Genomic DNA, 15,113 nt, shown 5'->3' with positions numbered 1-15,113 from the left:
AACACTGGCCTGGATACATATCTTGATACTTTGGGCATCACACATGAATTCTCAGCTCCATACACGCCACAGCAGAATGGCATCGTCGAACGCAAGAACAGAACACTTATTGAGATGGCCCGAACGATGCTTGATGAATACAAGACTCCAATAAAGTTCTGGCCTGAAGCCATTGATACTGCATGCCATACAATCAACCATGTTTATCTTCACAAGCTTCTGAACAAGACATCCTATGAGCTCCTTACTGGCAAGAAGCCAAATGTCAGTTACTTCAGAGTATTTGGCGCCAGGTGCTGGATCAAGGATCCACATCACACTTCAAAATTTGCACCAAAAGCACATGAGGGTTTTATGCTTGGATATGGAAAGGATTCGCACTCCTACAGAGTCTTCAATCTCTTTCATTATAAAGTGGTTGAAACAGTGGATGTGCGGTTCGATGAGACTAACGGCTCACAAAGAGAGCACCTGCCAAATGTGCTAGATGAAGTTCCATCCAGTGAATCAATCAAACTCATGGGAACTGGAGAAATCATACCTTCTGAAGCTCAACCTGAAGAGGAACTTATCATCTCCGCACCTGATCAACCTGAAGACAATGCTCGGCCTGAAGACAATCCCTCTAATAATGACAATGATCAGCAAGAGCAAAATCTTCGTCTTGTACATCCTCGTGTTGCCAATGAAGTGTAGATTGAGAGAATAATTGATAGCATCAATGCACCCGGTCCACTCACTCGTTCAAGGGCAACACAGCTAGCAAATTTCTGTGGGAACTTCGCATTCGTCTCAATAATAGAACCCAAGAAAGTTGAAGAAGCCTTCATGGAACCTGAATGGATTCAAGCTATGCAAGAAGAGCTTCAACAGTTTGAACTGAATAATGTATGGGAACTGGTTAAGCGTCCTGATCCTCGGAAGCACAATATAATAGGCACCAAATGGATATATCGCAACAAGCAAGATGAGCATGGTCAAGTTGTCAGAAACAAAGCTCGTCTCGTTTCTCAAGGATACACTCAAGTTGAAGGGATTGACTTCGATGAAACATTTGCTCCTGTGGCTAGACTTGAAGCTATCCGCATACTGCTGGCCTATGCAAATCATCATAATATTCTTCTGTATCAAATGGATGTGAAGAGTGCCTTTCTCAATGGCAGGATTGAAGAAGAGGTGTATGTTGCACAACCGCCTGGTTTTGAAGATCCAAAACATCCTGACATGGTGTACAAGCTCAACAAGGCACTGTATGGCCTCAAACAAGCCCCTCGGGCTTGGTATGACACACTCAAATACTTCCTGAAGAGCAAAGGCTTCACACCTGGTTCCCTCGACCCCACTCTCTTCATGAAGACATATGATGGCGAACTATTTGTGTGCCAAATATATGTGGATGACATTATCTTCGGCTGCACCAATCAGAAATACAGTGAAGAGTTTGGATATATGATGCAAGAGCAATATCAGATGTCCATGATGGGTGAGCTGAAGTTCCTCCTTGGTCTTTGTCGGGGATATACCCCATGGCGTAAATCGGCCGCAAGTTAACCCGGCCAGGACTTGGCGGTTTATCTGAAGGCCCCGCTGACACTTGGCGAGTTACTGGCGACCCGCCCTGACCTGGCGGTTTACAAGCAACCCACCTGGTCATTATGACTCACTGGTGATCCAGCGTGCGGGACAGACGGATGACAAGGCCCAAGGCCCAGAAGGCCGGTTCACGTTTAATGGTGGGCCGGTTTAATAAGAAAGGCATGAGGAACGTTTATCTTACAAGGAGTTAAGACCTGGACTTGTATCCGGTTTGTATTAGAGATAGACTAGTCCTAATCCTAATAGGACTCCACATGTAAACCGCCCCTTCAACATATATAAGGAGGGGCAGGGCTCCTCAAAGGGGGGGGGAGATTCACAAGTTCCACAAGTTGGACAAGTTAGGTTTAGACAATAGCTCTCGAGATAGAGCACTCTTGTAACCGTGATCATCATCATCAATATCAATGAATTAGGATGTAGGCTTTTACCTCCACCGTGAGGGGCCGAACCTGGGTAAAACCTCGCGTCTCTCGTCCCGCTCAACCCCTCTCAAGCTACCACATAGATGCGTTGGCCTCGCGACTAAGTCCTAACACTAAGGACATCTGCCGTGACAATTCCACGACAGTTGGCGTCCACCGTGGGGCCTGCGCACGGTGGTGTTGAGTTCTTGAAGGGATCTCTCTCAGGGATGGAGGAGCTTGTGAGATCATCCGATGAGGAAGAGTTATCGATGCAAGTTTTAAGTTTGAGAAGTTAGGGTTTCGTACGTGCAGCCGCACACAACCCGGAAGGCAGATATAATTTTTTGGTGAACCACCGTCAAGTCATGCATTTTCCAAGCCATCTGGAAAACACTAGGATTCATCACGATGGCTGCAGATGTTTGACCGCCGAAGACCATCAAGTTGCAGATGTTTTGTTAGAGTCACCGACTTGTTACTTCTGATTAAATCAAAGAGTGCAGACACGTGCATTACTTACGTCGCTTTAAGCATCAGCCTGATGTTTTCAAGTACTAGTACTCCCCTGGAAGACAAGGAGAGTACGCTTTGAGTTCGTACATCATTAGAGGCCAAGTTAGTCTTTCCTTTGACAACTCTGATTGCTACAAGGAAGCTACGAGGAGATGAATTCCAGAGTTGAGAAAAAAAATGGCCACGTTGGACTGGTCCTTGAGGCAACCTACAGCGTCCTTGTTCCGGACGTCCCCTTGCTCCTAGTATGAAGCAGAGCACCTAAAGCAAACGCAAAAACTACCGTTGACCCATCTGGCGACTCGCGCGTCTGCAGCCTCGTCTCGCTGAGCCGCTTCGCCGGGGCACCTCCACTGCCGTGAGCTGGCCTCGCTGCCGCTCTTGCCGTAGCCGGCCTCATCGAGCCACTGCCTCCCGCCTCTGAGCCGCCGTCGCCGTCTGACCGAGTCCGCCTCTGCTATGGCCGGATTGTGAGCTGCCGCAACTCCGAACCGTCCACAGCCTCGGTAACCCGCCGCAGCGTTTCCCCATGCCCGAGCTTCTCTCTAGCACCAAGCCTGCGCCTGAGCTATTATTTCTACCGTCCGCCTCTGCTGCAACCTGTGCGGACCATGACGCCGAGCGTCCTCGCTGCCGAACTGCTGCGGTCTTGCTTGACTCCGAGCCGCCCCGTGCTGTTTTCGCCGCGGCCAACTGTGCCTTCAAGTCATCGTAAACCGGATTCGTCAAAAACAGCCACCCGGACTCGCTGCTTCGCCGAGTTACCTCCACCACCACGAGCTGGCCTCGCCATCGCTCCTGCTATTTCCGGCCCCGAGGCGCCTCCGCTTCAAACCACTGCTGTATGTTGGCTCGCTTTGCGGGTTCCCATCCGTGCCGACCGCAATGAATCGGCCACGGCTGCCGGGTCTTCACCGCGGCAGAGCTACCAGGGCCACCACACCAACCCTCTTCAACCCGGCGTCGATGCAGAGGCACCCCTTGATCCGCTGGAGCGTTATTTTACCGGTCCTGCCTTGCCTTCAAGCCGCTGACATGGCCGCGTCGAACAGATCAGCCGTTGTCCGAACAAAAAACATCAGGTGATATCCATCTAAATCTAGTTTCTTGGTATATATTGTTTTTATCAAGGGAACAATTACTTTGGACTAGATATTATGATATGCATGACAATTATTCATTATAAAACATGGTTTATGCCATGGGTACGGAGTACGCGCTGGCAACGTCCTGCCCGGTGGTCATCCTGTTGGGGAACGTTGCAGAAAACAAAAATTTTCCTCCGATTTCACCAAGATCCATCTAGGAGTTCATCTAGCAACGAGTGATCGGATTGTATCTACATACCTTTGTAGATCACGCGTGCAAGCGTTCAAAGAACGGGGATGAGGAAGGCGTACTCGACGTGATCCAAATCACCGGAGATCCTAGCGCCGAACGGACGGCACCTCCGCGTTCAACACACGTACGGTTAGCGTAACGTCTCCTCCTTCTTGATCCAGCAAGGGGGAAGGAGAGGTTGAGGGAGATGGCTCCAGCAGCAGCATGACGGCGTGGTGGTGATGGAGCTGCAGTACTCCGGCAGGGCTTCGCCAAGCACTATGGAGGAGGAGGATGTGTTGGAGAGGGAGAGGGAGGCACCAAAGATGTGGGATGAGAGGCCCTCCTTCCCCACTATATATAGAGGGAGTCCAAGGGGGGGGCCTAGGAGATCCAATCTCCTAGGGGGGTGCGGTCAAGGGAGGAATCCCTCCTCCCCAAGGCACCTAGGAGGTGCCTTCCCCCTTTGGGACTCTTCCCTTCCTTGAACCCTAGGCGCATGGGCCTCTTGGGGATGGTGCCCTTGGCCCATATAGGCCAAGGCGCACCCCCTACAGCCCATGTGGCCCCCAGGGCAGGTGGCCCCACTCGGTGGACCCCCGGGACCCTTCCGGTGGTCCCGGTACAATACCGGTGACCCCGAAACTTGTCCCGATGCCCGAAATAGCACTTCCTATATATAATTCTTTACCTCCGGACCATTCCGGAACTCCTCGTGACATCCGGGATCTCATCCGAGACTCCGAACAACATTCGGGTTACTGCATATACATATCCCTACAACCCTAGCGTCACCGAACCTTAAGTGTGTAGACCCTACGGGTTCGGGAGACATGTAGACATGACCGAGATGACTCTCCGGTCAATAACCAACAGCGGGATCTGGATACCCATGTTGGCTCCCACATGCTCCTCGATGATCTCATCGGATGAACCACGATGTCAAGGATTCAAGCAACCCCGTATACAATTCCCTTTGTCAATCGGTATGTTACTTGCCCGAGATTCGATCGTCGGTATCCCAATACCTCGTTCAATCTCGTTACCGGCAAATCACTTTACTCGTACTGTAATGCATGATCCCGTGACCAAACACTTGGTCACTTTGAGCTCATTATGATGATGCATTACCGAGTGGGCCCGGTGATACCTCTCTGTCATACGGAGTGACAAATCCCAGTCTTGATCCATGTCAACCCAACAGACACTTTCGGAGATACCCGTAGTATACCTTTATAGTCACCCAGTTACGTTGTGACGTTTGGTACACCCAAAGCACTCCTACGGTATCTGGGAGTTACACGATCTCATGGTCTAAGGAAAGGATACTTGACATTGGAAAACTCTAGCAAACGAACTATACGATCTTATGCTATGTTTAGGATTGGGTCTTGTCCATCACATCATTCTCCTAATGATGTGATCTCGTTATCAATGACATCTAATGTCCATAGTCAGGAAACCATGACTATCTATTGATCAACGAACTAGTCAACTAGATGCTTACTAGGGACATGTTGGTGTCTATTATTCACACATGTATTACGATTTCCGGATAACACAATTATAGCATGAATAAAGACAATTATCATGAACAAGGAAATATAATAATAATGCTTTTATTATTGCCTCTAGGGCATATTTCCAACACATCCATGCCACACTACACGGTGAATGGACGCGTACAAGCTGCCGCCCGTACAGCCCGGTCTACGTCAATTAGCCGGGACTGCGCCTGTGATTGACTCACGCGTCTGCACCAGCTTACAACTCCACGAACGATTCACCCGTCCGCTCTCGTGGCCGGTTCACGCATGCACGCCGGTTTACAATGATGCGGCCGATTCTCCCGTCTGCACCGGCGTACAATGCTGCGGCCAATTCTCCCGTCTGCATCGGCGTACAATGCTGCGGCAGATTCATCTATCCGAGCTGCCTCTGATGTTGCGGTCGTTTTTGTCGTCCGTCTCTCGCGGCCCGGTCTACATCAACATACCGGACCGCACCTGTCTGCATGAGCTGTTTATTAAGTATGAGCAAGTCACTACTTGCGTAGCCTGGATTTCTTTCAATAAATTGAAGGCAAATTATCATTCAGTCACCGTCTGCACTGGATAGTTTAATGGGCAGGCGCACAAATCGCCGCCACTACAGTTTAGTTAACTTCAAATCACCAATTGGAAGGAACCATTGGCCGAGTTAGTGACACGGCTCATACGGGATCATTTACAACCCGCCGCAGTCACCTCAACCTTCTATGGATTCACATCGTGCTATCAACACCAATGATATACAAGCTATGCCGGTTTATATCACGGTCAAATATGGAGAATCTCAAGCCAACTCCTCGAGTCACCTTGAGACTTGGGGGCTATAATGATATGACTTAGCAAACGTTGCCGGTTTTCAGTGAAGTCAAGAACCCCAATACATTGGAGGGAAAGATAACCCGGTCCCGAATTCACATCGTGCTGTCAGAAGATTTCCGGATTAGAAAGTATATGACAGTTACAAAATCCCGGCTCAATGAAGAAGTTTCGGGTCATCAGAAAAGGATTCCGGTTTACAATCCGGTACAAGGGAAATTTGTTCCCCGACAAAGCTCTGAAGCTCTCAAATCCGGTTTAAGAATTTCCGGTTCAAAAAGGAATTAACTTCTCGCAAGTTCGAGTTTAAAGGTCGTCAGAAAATTTTCCAGCTGAAAATGAAGATTCCGGTTTAAAATCTGGTTCAAGGGAAAGATGTTTCCCACAAAGCTTTGAAGCTCTTAATATCCGGTTCAAGATCCCGGTTCAAGCATGGGTATCCCGCCTTACTGGCCTGACATATTATTGATCACATGGGGGCCTCTGCTTCATAAAGCGGGGTCTCTGTTCTTTTACATCATGTGTGGTTACACAGAGTTGTTCTAAAGCGGCCTCCGGTTTACCCCTTGAGTTAGCTTTTCAAAAGCATCATATCACTTGGGGGTTTGGTCGTGTCCGAACCAATACAATACCTCTTGATAGGCGAGAGCCACCAGATCACTTGGGGACTTGGTCACGTCTGAACCAGTCATGCCTCTTGATTGGCCTAAGGCCACGGAATCACTTGGGGGCTTGGTCGAACCCGAACCATTGCCATGCCACTTGATCGGCATAAATGCCACGGTTTCATTTGGGGACCTGGATGACTAGAACCATAGTTACACCTATCGGGAGCTTGGTCGTGTTCGGCCATGGTAACGCCATCTGATCAGCTCAAATAAACCTTTTTTTGCAAACGGTTTTGTCATTGCCTTTGCTTCACACTTTTCTTTGAAAGATATTTCTTTCTTTTTATTGCGTTTTTTTAAACCGACAAAGTTTTAAGCTGGTTCAAACTGTCAATTGACGGAACACGGTCCATTTTAATCCGGAGGCTATCTGCCCGGTTTGATTTTCTGTTACCATCCTATTATGGAGTAAACCGGTGTTTATCAACCCGGCTCGGCTTTCAACTACAAGTTGTCAGTACATGATCAAGTTATAATCCGGAGACTATCAGCCCGGTCTGGTTTGACTACAAGTCACCAGTATTATATATGGTTAATCTGGGGTTTATCACAAACCCGGTACGGTTTTATCATAAACCAGTACAATATGAAAGGAGTTATCATTACTCAAAGATTGGGGTTATCACTCTTACTACAAAAAGTTGGTAAGCCAACGATGTGATTCAATGTCACAGGTATGATATATTTCATGTTTTTAAGTGCAGCCTTGGTTATAAACCCGGGTTATATGTTGGGCATTATGACCCGTCCGGCGGTAAACCGCCAGGACACTTTAAACTTGTTGTATGCAGAAACAGGTTTGTTAAACCGGCCTGGCTTTTGACTATAAGTCGCCGGTATGATGAGAAATTATCCGGTGTTTGTTAAACCGGCCTGGTTTTTGGACTATAAGTCGCCAGTATATATATATATATATTTGGATTGCGCCATCGGAATTATGTGCTTATAAATCATTGGGTTATATTATTCAAATAGCCAAACTTGGCTGAATTTTCATTGTGATATTGAATGAATAAGGTTTTCACCTGATTATATTATCTTGAATAGCCAACATGGCTAGATTTTTATGGTTATTAATAACCGGTATTATTGAGTTTTCAAAGTCGCTATAGCGCAATGTCTACTATTTTATCAAAGGATATGATTTATTCTACAATGGAAGGAATAGTCCCGAGTCGCTGCAGGCTTACAACCCGACACTTGGGGGCTACATTATTCAAATCGAGATTACATGCAAGTCTCATGTCGCTGCAAGCATGCATCATGACACTTGGGGCTAATGCCAAGTCATTTTTAGTCTTATTCAAGACCCGACTCATCATATTATAATGAGCCGGCCCTTGGGGGCTACCAATTGCTCCTATCAACAATTCAAGGTACACAAGTTTTTATCCATTATATTGAAGGGTCCACTCCTCAGTTGGTAAAGCACAAAGCTCTTAACCTTGTGGACGTGGGTTCAAGCCCCATGATGGGAGTTACATCATATGATGTTATTTTCAATGAAGTATATATAAAGTCCCAGCTCAATATTATCTTACTGAACCGGCCCTTGGGGGCTACACTGATTGAAGTTTATATAAGCAATTACAAGTCCCAGATTGCTGCAAGCATGACAACCCGGCACTTGGGGGCTACATATATGGAGCATTCAGTTTATATGATTGAGATGAACAAACCGGATTTCTTCAAGGTTGAAACACTTATTGGAGCAAGTCTTAAGTTATCACTATGTTCTCCTCTTAAGACTTGGGGGCTACAGGTATTATGCATATAAAGGAGGAACATCTTCATTTTATCAGTTTTGAGTAAATCAGGAAGATCAATTACATGACCCGGTGTCGACAACAATTATGACCCGGCGCCATCAATATTTATAAACCGGCTATTTTGGTAATATTAAACCGGCAAGTTTTACATCTTCAAACCGGTTGAATATCAGATAAGTATTTTCAGATCCATGTTTCTTAAACCGGCGCTTTGGGAGCTGAGTCAAAGGAGTTATTCTTCACGACATTTCTCGGTGACAAACCAAGGTCGGCAAATTGATTATGAAGCTGGTCTTGTGTTTATTTTGCAGCATAAGTTTACCATGAATAAATCCAAGCTAAACTTGGGGGCTAATGTCGGGGATATACCCCATGGCGTAAACCGGCCGCAAGTTAACCCGGCCAGGACTTGGCGGTTTATCTAAAGACCCCGCTGACACTTGGCGAGTTACTGGCGACCCGCCCTGACCTGGCGGTTTACAAGCAACCCACCTGGTCATTATGACTCACTGGTGATCCAACGTGTGGGACAGACGGATGACAAGGCCCAAGGCCTAGAAGGCCGGTTCACGTTTAATGGTGGGCCGGTTTAATAAGAAAGGCATGAGGAACGTTTATCTTACAAGGAGTTAAGACCTGGACTTGTATCCAGTTTGTATTAGAGATACACTAGTCCTAATCCTAATAGGACTCCACATGTAAACCGCCCCTTCAACATATATAAGGAGGGGCAGGGCTCCTCAAAGGGGGGGAAGATTCACAAGTTCCACAAGTCGGACAAGTTAGGATTGGACAATAGCTCTCGAGATAGAGCACTCTTGTAACCGTGATCATCATCATCAATATCAATGAAGCAGGATGTAGGCTTTTACCTCCACCGCGAGGGGCCGAACCTGGGTAAAACCTCGCATCTCTCGTCCCGCTCAACCCCTCTCAAGCTACCACATAGATGCGTTGGCCTCGTGACTAAGTCCTGACACTAAGGACATCTGCCGTGACAATTCCACGACAGTCTTCAAATACGTCAGCAACGCAACGGCATCTTTATATCTCAAGAGAAGTATCTCAAAGATTGCCTGAAGAAGTTTGGTATGCAAGACTGCAAAGGCTTCACGACGCGAATGCCAGCCAAACATCATCTGGGTCCCGATGACAATGGTAAAGAGTTCGATCAAAAGGTATACCGCTCCATGATTGGTTCTTTACTTTATCTATGTGCATCTAGGCCAGATATTATGCTTAGTGTTTGCATGTGTGCTCGATTCCAAGCGGCACCAAAGGAATCGCATCACTTAGCCGTGAAGCGAATTCTTCGATATTTGGCTTACACCCCAACCCTAGAATTATGGTATCCAAAGGGCTCAGAGTTTGATCTGATTGGATTCTCGGATGCTGATTATGCTGGTGACAAGGTGGATCGCAAGTCTACATCAGGCACATGTCATTTTCTGGGACGATCACTTGTATGTTGGTCTTCAAAGAAGCAGAACTGTGTATCTCTCTCCACTGCTGAATCTGAATACATTGCTGCTGGATCTTGCCGCGCTCAGCTTTTGCGGATGAAGCAAACACTGAAAGACTATGGCATTCATCTGAAGCAAGTGTCACTCTACTGCGACAACGAAAGCGCCATCAAGATTGCCAACAACCCAGTTCAGCACTCGAAGACAAAGCACATTGAAATTCGTCATCACTTTCTCAGAGATCATGTTGTGAAGGAAGATATTGATATCATACACGTCAACACTGAAGAGCAATTGGCAGAAATCTTCACCAAGACCTTGGATGAGAAGAGATTTTGCAAGTTACGGTGTGAGCTAAATATCTTGGGATCCTCAAATGTCCTGTGATCAGGCACACATCCTAACACTTATGCATATTGATGACTTAGATGTGCAACACACGAAGTGAAGTATATCTTCAATCAATGAAGACATACACTCTAAGTGTGAATACATTAATGTGGAATTTGACTTCGGAGCGCCACGATAATTGTGCGTCATGTCTGGGTCTAATACTTCCTATACGGTGGGTAACGCCACCACCAAATTCTTCTGTTTGAAGTGTTTTACCCATGGCGTTACATTCGATATGTCTTCACCTTTGGTTTGGCTTCAATCTCAACATGTCTTCATGATTATCTTCACTATGCTGATTATATATATATACTAGTGTACTGTCCTCTACAGCATTCACTTATAGCTATGTCTTCTTGTTGAATCTTTTGAACTAAGTGAATGTGATCGGACCCTAACCTCTCTATGCTTTCTATCTCAAACTCTATCTCTCCAAATCATATGCATTCTCTTGAAACTGTCAAATGTCTTCTCTGCGTCCTTGTCAGCAAAAGATACAGAGACAAACATTAAGTTCGCTTTCAATGCTAATTCCTTCACCTGAAACCCAAAGAAGTGGGAACGACCACCCGACAATCCAGGCATGCGTGGGAACGTGGAACATCCTTCAATATGTTGCATGATGGCCACGTGTCCTTCAGATGTGAATCGCCAGGGGCACCTGTGTAATAACACCGTGCCGTCCCTGTCCCTATAAATACACGCCTCACCACAGTCATTATCCTTTCTTCCACTCTCGCACGAACCCTAGCGCCACCGCTAGCCCTCGACGACGCTGGCGATGAAGCGCTTAGCTGCTGCGACCTCTCCGACGTCGTCTTCACGCCGACCGCGGACATCGTCTTCTCCGCCGTCGCCGTAGGTGTCCTCCGTCGCCAAGTTAGGGCACGGGCGATCGAACTGCTCGGCCTCCTCTTCCACTCCGTCTAGCAGTTTTTCGTGTGGTAAATAAAACTTCCTTTTTACGGCCACTTTGATCCTATAGATTCGTCATTTTCTACCACAAGCAGTTTTTGTTCACACAAGTTGGATCTATTTCATACTGCATCTCATAATATGCCTAGTATGTTCACTTATGCTTCACAAAGTAGTTAGATTCCTCACTTGTATTGATCCGTGGATTCGTACAAATCTAGAACCAACTCCTTATCTATGAGTGAATGTCTTCGCACGATGAGGTCAATGTCTTCTAAACCGATTTATCTTCAAAATCTTCTGAGAATGCATATGACCTCTTCCCCTTCCCTCACACCTTAATGCTGTCACAGGTACATGTCCGTGGGAGAATCCCTTGGTTCTCATAGTCTGCATTCATTTGCAGAATTCTTACAACATCATATAAATTCTCCCGAAGCCAGTTCCTGTTTGTCCAGCAAGCGAAAGCCTTTGAAGCCTTTGAACGTATTGAAGCCCTTCAGTTTAAAGTTCATGGCTGCAGAGAAATTAGCAAGGAAGGGTGGCAGAAAGCGTCGAGGAGAAACATCAAGAGATCTGCCCGATGACCTCTCAGAGCTGTACAAGACAGATCCTGAAGAGGATTACAATCAGCGCAAGACACGAATCCAATGGATTCGACGATATTGGGCAGAACAGTGGTTCAAGTACAGGTTTGTGACAAAAGAATATGCTGAGAAGAATGCCATCAAGCGACCATGGGAAGACATCCTATACAGAAATCTTCAACCCAGGTCCAGAGATGAAGCCATTGAACAAGGCTTCTATCCCTGCATGGTCCGTGGACCACAGCCTGCGGATGCTGACCCATCGTCACTGCTATGGTGTCGTGATGACAATCTGTTCAACCGCAACTTCCAGTTTGCCCAGAATTCGGCGAAGCAGAACAAGAAGTCATTGGGACTAGACTTCAACCCTGGTCCCTCTGCTCCCCGTGCCAATGGCACCCGCGAAGCTGAACCCAATCTTGTTGGGCCCTTCTACAACCTGGAAGGTCTCATCACTCATATCGTGGTTCAAGGGACAGCCGTGGATGAGCCTGCAGATGACGCTGAATCTGATGAAGCGCCTGCAGCGCCGAAGCCAAAGAAACTGAAGCAGCCTAAAGCTTCAAAGCCTGCCTCAGCACCAAAAATCTCACGGGCGAAGCCACTGGCTACTGCACCTCCTGAAGACAGTGTGCAGTCTGAAGATTTGTCACGCATCTCCAAGCCCTCGAAAGTCAAGATGCCTTTGCAACACACCAGCCAAGAACTGACTGCTGCTGCTATTCTGTGCAACGACGCTATTGATCTGTCCAGCGATGAAGATCTTGCAGATGACGCTCTTGAGCAACTGATCAAGAGCAAAGAAGAAGCAGAAATCTTCAATGATCTGGCTCTCTTTGACGTGGCAATCATCCACAACTTTATTGATGAGTGGTTTGACACGCCCAACCTCAGCTTTGAAGATCTACAACTTCCAATTGGCCTCAGTGTCGCCTTCCATGGCGCCATTGCTTCAGAGCTAGCTCTAGCTCAGCGCATCGTCGAACTGAAGCAAAAGATTGACTTTGAGAAAACTCAGTTCAAGAAGCACATGGCCAAGCTCAGCGTGCAAGAGGTGAAAAACTTCAAAACTATGTTGCACGAGCTCAAAGAAGCCTTTCTCAAGAAACATGCAGAAGCTCAAGGTTCTCGTGAGCGCATGAAGATCCTGGCTGACAAGAGTGTGCAAGCCTACAATGAGGCTGAGAAGCGCAAGGCCCTTGGTCGTCCTGGCATCGACCCCAGGATGGCTGCAAAGTAGAAGAAGAAGACAGCTGTGGCCGCACCCGACGCACCAAGGCAGGAAGCACATCCCATTGTCTTCCCAGACAGCATGACTGGCTCAAAGCCAAAGGCCAGGTCAACCGCTTCAGAACTGAAGAAGACGAGGACTGCTGAGGCTGAAGCCAGAAAGAGGAAACATTCTGAAGCCTTTGATGTTTCTCCCTCCAAGAAGAAGCAGAAGACCAAGAAGGAACGGGCTGCTCCCATAGAGCCCCTGGCTGTTGAACCTATCTCAATGGTTCGCCCTGCATCTACACACCAAGAGCGCCAACTGATTGTCCATGAGCCTGCTTCCATAGAGGCTCATACAACTAAAGACATTCCAGCAGTTGATCCCACCGCTGCTGAAGACATTGGTCACCATGACAATGTTGAAGATGATGTAGTTCTTCCTCAGATCGAGCACCAACAGGTACCATCGCCTGTGCTTACGCATAGCAAACTCATCTGCATTGGTCGTCCTCTGACGCCAATCGCTCCGGATGCATCATGGGCTAATCACCCACAACAACAAAGTCACACCACCCTGACAAGAAGAAGAAGATGACTTTGAGGCCCAGCCAACTCCATCTCCAAAGGCGTCGCCAGCGTTATGCAGGCTTCGCAAAGGACCAAGGTCTCAAGTCTCCGAGTCTGAGGCTAAAACTGCTGAAGACATTCCGGCTGCATCAGCCGATGACACCCAAGAAGAAGAACGTGTCCCTACTCCCCCAACTACTGAAGAAGCTGTTCTTGAGGAGAACGTGTTTGTGCCCGACCCTCCAGCTCATCAAGTGGAGGTAGAAAATCTTGAGGCTGCCACCACCAACACGAATGAAGCCACCGACGTTGTCATGGCTGAAGCAAATGTGGAGCCTACACCGACCCATGAACCAGAAGTCAGCGAAGCCAATGATGCTACTGCTCCTGTTCTTGCGCCTGCTGCTGGTCCTTAGTTTGACTATCATATTGAGTGTAGGCCTCAGGTACAGAAGCCAATGCCAAGGTTGCCCAGGTTTCCAGGTCCTGCATCAGCACCTGGATCCTTCAATGTCAACGGCTTCAAAGCAGACGACACCTTCTTCAATAGCTCCAAGAACCCCTACTCAAGGGAACGAATATCTTCTGGTCGGTTTTGGAGCTATCCGCAGCGAAGCTATTACTCCTGCATTCTGTACAATCAAGGTCGCATCTTCCCACATATGCGTCTTGACACCGAAGCAATAGCTGGTCTGCCTTGCTTGGAAGAAGCTCTGGATTGCTTCAAAGAGGTTGGATTGTTGCCTTTCATCACCGACCAAGAGCACTGGAACGAAGAGTTGCTGCTCCAATTTTATGCCACTCTTCACATACGTGGTTACAACAGAGATCCGAAGACTTGGGTCCTTGAGTGGATGACAGGAAATGTTCATCATGAAGCCAAAGCCTTTGATATCATTGAGCTCACTGGTCTGCCCACTCCTGGAGATCTCTATGAACCTGTCTGTCAGTTGCACAGTGAAGCTATGGAGAGCGTCTTTCAGAAGCCTGAACTGAACATGAGTCAGATGCTTAGTATGATGAAGTCTTTGCCTCCAGATGCTGCATATCCTAAGGAGTTCCTTATTGAAGATCTTGAGTATCTGCCACGCACTATCTATCACATTATAAGGCGAACTCTCTGGCCCATCAAAGGACACTCTCCACATGCACAGCTGGAAGGTGCAATGAAGACTTTGGTCTTCTATATTCTTCACGGCAAATGCTTCAACGCGCAAGACTTCTTCATCCGCCAACTTGCTGCATCAGGATCTGATCTTTTTGGCTTGAAGTTCTACGCTCCATGGATAATGCGGTTGATCAAACTCCACTCAGCGATCTCATATCATCCCTCT

The sequence above is a fragment of the Triticum urartu genome, chromosome 3, assembly GCF_003073215.2.
Source record: "Triticum urartu cultivar G1812 chromosome 3, Tu2.1, whole genome shotgun sequence".
In the NCBI taxonomy this organism is placed as follows: domain Eukaryota; kingdom Viridiplantae; phylum Streptophyta; class Magnoliopsida; order Poales; family Poaceae; genus Triticum; species Triticum urartu.
Note: the sequence above shows the minus strand (reverse complement) of the source record.